At 38.9% G+C, this 10,765-nt stretch overlaps 1 pseudogene; it reads right to left on the reverse strand.

The window, feature by feature from the left end:
• Positions 1 to 1,893: 1,893 nt before the first annotated feature.
• On the reverse strand, positions 1,894 to 3,454 carry LOC110220402 (ADP/ATP translocase 3-like; annotated as a pseudogene).
• Positions 3,455 to 10,765: the final 7,311 nt, after the last annotated feature.

Here is a 10,765-nt window from a genome sequence, read left to right on the forward strand (position 1 = left end):
CAAGGATGAAGCAAGATGTTCATTATCATTAGTATTAGACAATATTATATTAGAAATGCTAGCTTTAGCATTAAGATAAAAATAAGAAATTAAAAGAATAAAAATAGACAATGAGGAAACAACTATCACTCTGAAGATGATAACATAGTTTACTTAACCCTGGAGAATTAACTACAAAACTGGTTGAAACAGTTTAGCAATATTGTGGGATATAAAATAAACCCACATACATCATCAATATTTCTATATACTACCAATAAAAACCAGCAGAAAGAGATAGGAAGTGAAATTACATTTAAAATAACACTAGACAATATAAAATGCATGGCAAGACAAATCCAGGAAGTATATGAACACAATTACAGAACACTTTCCACATAAAGACAGATCCAACAATTGGAGAAATACTCATTGCTTGTGGGTAGGATGAGCTAATATTGTAAACATAGCAATTTTACCTAAATTAATTTACTTTTGTACTAACCAAAGTCTCAAAGAATTATTTAAATAGCTAGAAAAATAACAAAATTCGTCTGGAAGAACAAAAGGTCTAAAATATTCAAGGAAATCAGTTTTTTTTTTTTTAAGTGTGAAGGAATGTGGCCTGAGCACTACCAGATTTCAAACTACATGAAAAAGTAGTGATCATCAAAACAATCTGGTGCTGGTTAAGTGGAATCCAAGTACGAAACACAAAATAGTCAAATACCACTTTAATCTAATGTTTGATAAATCCAAAAATCCAAGCTTTTGGTGTGAGAACTCACCATTTGACAATTTCTGGGACTGGAAAGCAATTCTGCAGAAACCAGGCATAGGCAAATGTTTTACATCATGTACCAAAATAAGGTCAAAATGAGAACATCATTTAGATCAAAGGGCAATATCATAAGCAAATTATAAAAACAATTATGTTAGATCTATTGGTAAGAGAAGTTTTTAGGACAAACATATAAAGGATCACAGAAAATAAAATGTGTTGTTTTGATTATGTGAAATTGAAAAAGGTTTGCACAAACAAAACTAATACGACCAAAATTAGAAGGACAGTGGGAAAAATTTATAGTAAATTTCTCTGATAAAGGCCAGTTCTCAAATATATAAGGAACTGAGCCAACTATATAAAAATGAGCCACTCTCCAATTGATAAACATAATCAAAACATAGACAGTTTTCAGAAAAAGAAATCAAGTGTATCCATGGTCAAATGAAAAAATATGCTCTTAATCACCATTGATTAGAGAAATGCAAATTAAAAAACTGTGAAGTACCATGTCACACGTATTAGATTAGCTTGTGTTGTTGTGCTTTGTCCTTCATTCTCAAGTGAGGGAGGGCTGTGCAAAGTTACCAGCCTCACTTTCTCCTCCAGAACCATTTGGGTTCTGTGGACTGGAGATGGACCAGTATGAAGTGATAGACCTTGGCCTTTTTTTTTGTCTTTTGTGTAATTGTTTTACAGCAGAATGCCCAACACAGATCATCATAACTGCCAAATAGTCAGCTGTGCAAAATACTATATATAGTGCTTAAGCACAAATGGAAGACATGATTTTATAAAAATAAATACTAAAACACAAATTTGTGGTCCTACAAAAGAGCATTTAAACTAGATGGTCTAAGTTTTTCTGCCTCCTTGCACCCACAATAACTGTTACCACCCCAAAACCAACAGAATCAATATACTGAATATCAGTTCCACTGTGTGAATAATGGATCACAATAAATAAGTCCCTTTTTTAAAGAGCTTTTCCTGGCTCCCCTACAAACATGATCTGGCCTGGATAAAAAGACAATAGGAATTTCTTGAAGGTCAGTGGTCGAAAATGCTAAATATGGTTAAGTGTCCTACATGATCTATATTCACTGGTTCTTTTTTTAGTTAGGCTGTACTTAGATTACTTTCTTTAATTCATCATACAGGACAAACATGAAAGCTCCACCCATGCCTCTAAGAACATTGGACCAGGCATCCTTAAAGAAAGTTTTGCCACCCTCATCTTTAGCAGTCTTCCTCCAGCAGTCAGTTGTCCTCGTGTACATGATATCAGCTCCTGTGCACCTGTATTAATATGATTTAGTGAGGTTCGGATTCGCTCCTATAAATGACACTCTCCAATGCACCAGAAAATAATAGGAAATAGATAATTTATTTAGAAGAAGCAAAGCACAGATAGTTTGAATTTGCATAGAAAGCATAAATAATAAGAACAATCAATAATATAGCACCGATCAAGAGAGTCGGTAATGGAAGAGAATACATCACCAATTCAAGGGAACCTCCAAAATCAATCAACGGCTGGGAGCCCCGTTGCAGCCAGTACAAACTTGAATTGTGTAAAGATTTTCCCGGGCGAAGCGTCCTTCCCGCGGGTGAGGCTCAGCGGGCTTACAGGACGCAGTGTTTTTATATTGTTCTAAACAAAGAAGGCTTGGGGCCAAGAACCCCTTTTTGATGCTTGCGCTATTCATGGTTTGTCCAATACACATCTGACCTTAGCCACGCTCCCATCCGCCTGAGGCTTGGTATTTTGTTTTTTAATAACATCACGTCTCACAAGGAGAGGAGCCAACCCTCCATGTCAACGTGACCTAGGAATGGCTAGTTCCTGGAATGCTAGGCCAAGAACACTCAGGAGATATGGAACGGTCATGACCGAGATTTGAACTGAACCTATTTATTTGAGTGATCTTATTAATTTAAAGGGGAATTTCCAATTTCCATTTCAGCACCCAAGCTGCATAATCATTTGCTGCCTTCTTTATTAAAAGGATAGGAGATCTGCTGCACCAGTAAGTGTTTGTGCAATCATCCAACTTAACTCAACATGAGTGTTCTTCGAGTGTGGGAGCACACCTTTTGCTGTATCATAGATTCCAAAGTAAGGTACTCTATAGATAATGTACCCTGCACTGAGATGTTGAAACCTTGATATAAGCTATGAATTCCATCAGACATGGTGATTTTCACAAGGCAGTCACCCAGGCCTTTGAATTCTCTCTCAGTGCCAGATTTTCCAACATCAGCTGCCAGGTGTGTTCTCACAAAATCCAAGGAGGAGACAAAGCAGAGAAAAGTGGCTCCAAGTATACCACCACAGGCAAGATTGCCAGCAAAATACCTCTAGAGCTGTGTGCATTTGTCCACTCCTCCCCAAACATCTGCTTATATTTATACTTAAAAGCAAATTTAAGGGTCTAGTTGGGGAAATATCTGATGACACTTGCTAAGTTACCCAGCCAGAAGGAAAGACACCCCTTGTGCCTTTGGGTTTCGGACTGTACAATCCATTATACCGTTTTACTGCTTATCTGTAACAATTTGTTCATTTGAATGCAGCACCTGCAATAGTAGCTTAACTCTCTTGAAGGAGGCCACCACAGTCTTGGAGATAGCAGTGGTGATGCCACCAGCCAGGAAGTCCTTGGCGAAGGAAATGGCCTGTTCTGTCATGATTAGAGAGGGATAAGGTGTTGAGCTGGAGAAAGAAAGACGGTGAGAGAGTGCCTAAAGCTGGGAAAATTGTTACTGCCTCCATAGACCCTTGCTATGGCTTGGACCTGACCTTGGCCTTTTTAAAGTAAAGTCTTTGCAAATTCTCAGTTTGAGTGACAAAAATGGAAATGGCAGATGTTGGAAGGGCTCCAATCAAACAGGCTCATTAATGCACTATTGGTGAATTAGTCTAGACATTCTGGAAAGCAATTTGGAACTATGCCCAAAAAAGATAATCTTTGCATGTCCTTTGACCCAGTGATATCACTATTAGACCTATTATTAAAGTGGGTGACTAGATGATAATTCCCTCAATATAAAAAGTGTAAAGATGATTAATTGTTTGGGACTTGCTACCTTTGAGATGCCAGTGGAACAACTAGCAGACCATTGTGTAGAGTCTGAGGACAGAGAACAAAGAGGAAAAGCCAGTAGAAAGTTTTTTTTTAAATTTATTTTAACCAACCCTGTCACTTATTTATCAAGAATAATCCATTATTTCTTCACACATGCTTTGTAAGAAATGTGATTACTGTGGATGGAGGGGTGGAGTTTGGGGGTGGGGGCAAAGTGGTAACCTTTACATCAAACAGCTAGATGCATTTTGGTGTTTAAAGTCAATTCTTCCAGTATCCTTAATTCTCATGTTAGAAGTGGGAGAGACTTATGGAATTATCAAATCCATCTCCTTGATTTTACAATGTAGGAAACTGAGGCCCAAGGAAAAGGCAAGTGGTTTATACAAGGTTACAGAGAAAGGCTCATTCAAGTCTTAATTTAAATTTGTAGTAATCTGCGGTGGAGTTAAATGGTATATCACAGACATAAACATTCAGAACTGGAAGAGGTGTTAGAGACTACATGGCTGAACCTCACTCATTTGTTACAGAGGGTACAACAGAGACTCTGAATTAATGTCAAAGCAGGATATGGAACATCTTTATCATGAGTTCCAAGCCAGCAATCTTTCATCCAGGTTGCTGATATTGTTTGGTCTCCTTAAGAGACTTTGGGACCATTGGCCTCAAGCTGTCTCAGATTTGGTGGAACTCAGTAAGCACAATATATTGTGGGAACTTCAAAGGAGGAAAGGTTTCAGATTGATGGTAGTACAGGGACAGCTTAGAATTGGCAGTGGGTGTCAAAGAATATTCCTATTCCTACCCTCTACTCCTAACAGGGATTGTTGGGTGGGGATGAGTGAAAGTATAACCAGTGCTGAAAAGGGTGGCCAGGAAGACTGGGTCATCAAGTGGGAGCCAGCTTTCAGTGAGAGCCAGAAGATGAAGTGGGAAAGAAGATTTTTTAAAATTAATTTATTTTGATTTATCAACAATTACTTCCATAAGCTTTTGAGTTATAAAATTTTCTTCCTCTCCCTTCCCAGCTCCCTTCCCATCTCCCTTCCCAAGATGGAGCACAATCTAATATAGGCTATACATAAACATTCCTATTAAACATATTTTCACATTAGTCATGTTGTAAGCAAGAATTAGAACCAATAGGAGGAACCACCAGAAAGAGGAAACAAAGCAAAACAGAAGAAAAAATAGCAAATAGTTCTTTCTTTGGATATGGATAACATTTTCCATCATGAGACCTTTGGAGATGTCTTAGATCCTTGTATTGCTGAGAATGGTTAAGTCTATCAAAATTAGTCATTGCACAATGTGGCTGTTACTGTGTACAATGTTCTCCTGGTTCTGCTGACTTCACTCAGCGTCAGACCACACAAGTGGTGTTTAGGACAGTTACACCAATTATCAGTTAAGTGTGGACCATATTAAGCAGATATTTCTGCATTAAAGAAAAAGAAGAATAGACATGCATTCTGTGGCAACCAAGTACAGAGTACACTGGAGCCCTAGGCCTAGTAAACTACAAATGGGAGATAATGGGGTAGAGATAAGGGCAGAGAGTGGACAGTCTCTTCAAGGTATGATTGGAACTCAGAAACAGGATGTTTGTCACAACTGACTATAGAACTGATTTGAGCTGATTTAGGCTGCTTTAAGCAGGGTTTATGGTACATACCTCAGCAGGGAAACTGTGAAGGTTTCTGGGAGTAAGCAAGACAACTGCAGCAGCCATGTTGTCTCTTACATGTTCTCAGGCTGGGGGACAAGGTAGCACAAGAAAAACAGATAGGTTAGCATTGGGGCAATTATCATATTCACATTCCTCCCCTTTTTTGTTAAATGTAACCAGAAGGCCTGCCACTGACTAAGGAGGTATAACTTGATGAAACATAATCTTATTGAGAACTGTAGGTCTTGCCCTTTCACAGATGGAAATAAGGCTCTTAATGAGATAAGAAACAAAAACAAAGAGGAATAGAAGGCCAAGGAGCAAAAGCAAAACAGAATAGATAAATGAACCCCAGGAAGCAGGAAGCCACCCAAAGAAATCACCTTTTCAGTCTCCAAGGTGGGACAGCAATGAAACCTTTTCTTTTGGAAGCCTTATATCCCATTGGTTCTTGCAGAAACAACTGACATGAAAACACTTTTCCCTAGTGTATGCACAGGCTCGTCCTGAGCAGCCAAGAAGGCATCTAGGACCCTTCAGTTCCAGAGGACATCATTGACTGGTGATAAAACTTGAACATTAAGATGCAAGATGTCCTGGGAATTGATGTTGAAGGATATAGCCAGTTCAGAGGAGATGTTACAAACAGCAGATTCTAATGGAGTAATCCTAACTGAGAGAAAATGGCAAGTAGAATGTTCCACCATTTATTTTTAAGGTCCAGTATTATGTGCAAGTTTTCCAATGGGATAATTGGAGCTTCTCTTAGCATTTTACATTTATTCCAGATAGTTTACATTCTCTGTGAAGATATAGATTACATGGTGTTTTCAGTAGTTACTAAAGTGCACTCCATTCCTCGTGACCAGCACATACAATCTTTCCAATAATAACTTCCACAAAGTTCTGTAAGTGGTGGATTGCCATGAGCGCCTGCATCCATGGCCATGGTCTGATGCCGACTGAGTGTGAAAAGAAAGAAACACATGGGCCAGGTGCAAGATGTAAAGAACAAGCTTTATTTATTGATCTGAGGGCTCAGGCTTATATAGTACTGGATCAAGCAATGGTAACATTTCTTCCTATGAGAAGCACAAACCTCAATACATGATTTCCTGTCTCCTAGTACCCTATCTGTTACTTTCTTTCCTGCATCCTGTTTTGTACCCTATCCATTTCCTCCCATCCTGCATCTTCAAAGGTCATCCTGTTCTCAAGAGACAGAAAGGGTAAATGGTGAGCCAACATCCTAAGTTTACACAGCTGCGAGGTTAGTACAAGCTGCAGGTAAGACCAGGGCTGGCCTAAGCCCTCCGACTCCCTAAAGCTGGCCTTCAAAATCTCCCCCTTTTTCTGTGCTAGCTTGAGATAGTGGATAGCTGTTTGAAGCTCAGCCACAACGTGGGATGCACATCGTAGAAAACAAGGCAGGAGAAAACTCAAGACTAACAAGGATACTATCCAGGGTACGAAATGCAACAGCAAACTTGATATGTTCTGGAAAGTGTTAAGTTGCTTGATATAGTACAACAGCTTATTAGCAATATCTTGAGGATCAATACCATTCATGTAAGCATCGGCCATCTCATGTTGTATTATCAATAGCTGAGTGACATCCCACGTTATATTTTGGGAATGCCAAGCGCCCTGAAGCTTATTCAATATTTGATCAGGAGTTACACTGGTAGTATTAGAAAGCAAATAGGAAGCTACGCAAACAAAAGTATAGCGGTAATCATGTTTCAAGTTACAAGTTTAACACAAGGAGGGTAAGGCATATAAGTCCAATGTAATTATGACTCTGTCCTGGAGACACCTGCAACAGTCATTATTGCAAAAAGGACAGTCAACATCTTATTATTGGCTCTTCGTCTTCTCGGTCTCACCTTCTTCCTCCGGTTGTCTCTCCAACTGGTTTATTTTTGATGCTCAGGGTCTCCATCCTTATGATCAGTAGGCTGCCAGGTACGAATGAGACCCAGACCAGTTCTCCTGCATGTTCTGGAAAAACACAAGCATAACCAGGTTAGTAATTTTACTGGACCATCCCAATTACCTGTCTTTGTATCCTTCCACATTACCTTGACATTTGGTTGCTCTTCTAACAACCTGTTCTTTTGTCCTGCAAAACGTTTTTGTGCAGGAGTGCGTCCCTGATCATCTAGTATCAAAAAATTTATGGTATATATTACCTGATCCAATCTCCTTCTTACCCTGTTTTCTATTCCCCCTTTTTTTTCTGTCAAGGAGGATTTTAATATCCTTGCACCTTCGAAATAAGTTGCGCTATAAGCTGTGCTTAAGGGGTTACAGACCTTTTGGTTTGGAACGGCAAGAGTACCCACTCTAAGATTCCCTTGCTGATGTATGGCTCCAAAAGGAATCTCTGGAGTTGACAGAATGGTTATTTCAATAAGAAGACCCTTTTCTGTCCTTTGGGTTTTATATTTTTCAATTGCAGATTCCACCCTTTGAAGTTGTATGTCTGCTTCTGGAGTTAACTGTCTTGGGGAATTAAGATTAGGATCAAACTCAAAACAAAATTAGTTATAGTCCTAAGAATCTTTTACTACAAATAGCAAGTTTCACTAATCATGTCTTAAAACCCAATATAGTTAATTTCATTCTCACAGAGTTACAATAAGTAATAAAGATTTAGTATGACTCACATATATAAATTTAAACTTCTCTGATGTAAAAACTAATTATTAGAAATCATTTCTATCTATTGTACCTAAAGTTGCAACTTCTCAGTAAACCAAATTAATTGTTTAGGAACTGTGTAACGCAAACAAGTTCTTTTCTCAGGGCAGATGACCTCACCCACACAGATGGTTTCTAGCAGCCTTGGCAAGTTTACAAAGTAAAGGGAATTGCCTTGTGCCCCTCCTTTTCACCCATAAGTAATTAACAGTTCTAGTTTTTAACATTAAAACAGTAACTTCAAATAGCTTAACTAACAATCTGATAATTTTCATAAGGATAGTCAAGTTATTTTAGCTATAAGCTGTTTTTTAATTATAAGGAAAGATGGAAATACCTGATTTTCTAATTGACAGTTTTAAAACATTATGAGACAAGAGTAGCAGGGCTTGATAAAATAATTTAAATGGTTTTACACAATTTTCCTACTGTCCTTCAGTTTCTTTTAGTTCACATTTTAATAACATCCAAATTAAGAAAAACTGCTTGACAAAACAATACAAAAGTTTACCAATTTGAAACAATACTAGATTTTTGAAACTTGAAACAAACACATTACCAATTAGAATGAACTAAATAATCTTTTGGTTGTATTCCAATACATAAAAATTTTTCTTTTTGATTTGAGGGGAAAAAATTCACCCTCCTTTCCTTTTTCTTGTCCTCTTTCCCACACCCCAGCACCGGCTGAGTTGGGCACCACAACCTGGCCAAAGCTGAATGTGGAAGAGGGGAAGAGAAAATTTTCCAACACCTTTGCCTTTCTTATCTTTCAATTCACACTCAAAACTTTGGCCAGAGTGTAGGATGTAAAAATAAAGAGAATTTCTTCCTAACAATTCTCCAAAAATTTCCAAATCTTTTACTCTCAAACCCTCTGTTACTGCATGCTTAAACTTTCTTGCCTTTTGCCAGTCATATAACCTAAATACTAAAGTATTTTTCTCTCTTTCTCCCTCCCATCCATCTGCTCCTCCAAGACTGCTGTTACCCGGGAGGAGGAGGGGGAGAGAGAAAGAAAGCCACATTTCAGAGTCCAGCTACAGCCCTTGCTGCAAAAGGTTTCAGATTACACAGGACACTCAGTTATACCCACACAGATGAACACAGAACAGATAACATGATAATGACAGGGAAAATTCAAAAGCTCAGAGGGGTTTGCTAGAAATACTTTGCGCAAATCAAATAATATTTCTATTTCTTTTTCTTTTTCTTTTCATGGTTTTCCAGATGTTATGGAAAGCAGGCAAAATTTTCCTTAAGGTCTTGGTTTCTATTACAGGCAAAGCAATCTGTAGCTCTATAGGGACCTCTTGTCCTGCTGCTTGAGCCTATTTTACAGCTGTGGTCACAATGTCTTCCTCCTTCCAACAAAGATTTAACTGGGATAAGTACTTTTGGAGGAGCTGTAGGGTATGGAGAGTGTGAAGGGGGCCTTGAAACTTTAGGTACCTCATCACTTACTTCATTCTTAACTTCTGTTTTCATTAACATTTCTGCAACTTCTTCCTTCTTACAGTCATCAAGTACTGTTGTTTTTATTTTCTGCCACATGACACTCTGCCCCATATTAGCTAACTATCTTATAGGACACTACTTAGACCATCTGGTTTACTTTTACTTTGTCTGCCTGTGCAGTTTACTTTCACTTTAAATTGGAGATGCCAAAAGCAGCAGTCTCATTTCTTTTTAATCTCCACTTAACCTGGTGATTTGAACAGAATTATCACCCTACCTTGTTAGCCATCTTCTCTCGATGACTGGAGCTCTTTTTCTATGGCTGTTGGCCAAACAGCCCACTTTGTCCAGGGCCACTCTGCCGGGGGAAGCCTTCCTTTCAGGTCCCTGTTCTGGTGCCACTTGCCGAGAGCGCCTGAGTCTGCGGCCATGAACTGATGCCAACTGAGTGTGAAGAGAAAGAAACACATGGGCCAGGTGGAAGATATAGAGAACAAGCTTCATTTATTGATCTGAGGGCTCAGGATTATATAGTACTGGAATAAGCAATGGTAACATTTCTTCCTATGAGAAGCACAAACCTCAGTACATGATTTCCTATCTCCTAGTACCCTATCTGTTTCCTCCCATCCTGCATCCTCAAAGGTCATCCTGTTCTCAAGAGATGGAAAGGGTAAATGGTGAGCCAACACCATGAATTTACACAGCTGTCAGGGTTAGTACAATCTATAGGTAAGACCCAGGATGGCCTAAGCCCTCCAACTCCCCAGAGCTGGCCGTCAACAGTGGATGAGTCATTTCAGTAACATGGAAGAAGCAGGGGAGCCTCCTAATGAGTTGCATTAGACACACAATCTAAAATAGCAATATAAGAACAAGTAGGGAAATGACATAACCAGTAAAAATATTTACAATTGGGGCATCTAGGTTGCACAGTGGATAGAGCACCAGCCCTGAAGTCTGGAGGACCTGAGTTCAAATTTGGCCTCAGACCAAACACTTGACACTTACTTACTAGCTGTGTGAGCCTGGGCAAGTCACTTCACCCCATTGCCTCACCAAAACAAAACCCAAAAAAAG

The sequence above is a fragment of the Phascolarctos cinereus genome, unplaced genomic scaffold (genome assembly GCF_003287225.1).
Source record: "Phascolarctos cinereus isolate Bilbo 61053 unplaced genomic scaffold, phaCin_HiC Scaffold_4;HRSCAF=312, whole genome shotgun sequence".
In the NCBI taxonomy this organism is placed as follows: Eukaryota; Metazoa; Chordata; class Mammalia; order Diprotodontia; family Phascolarctidae; genus Phascolarctos; species Phascolarctos cinereus.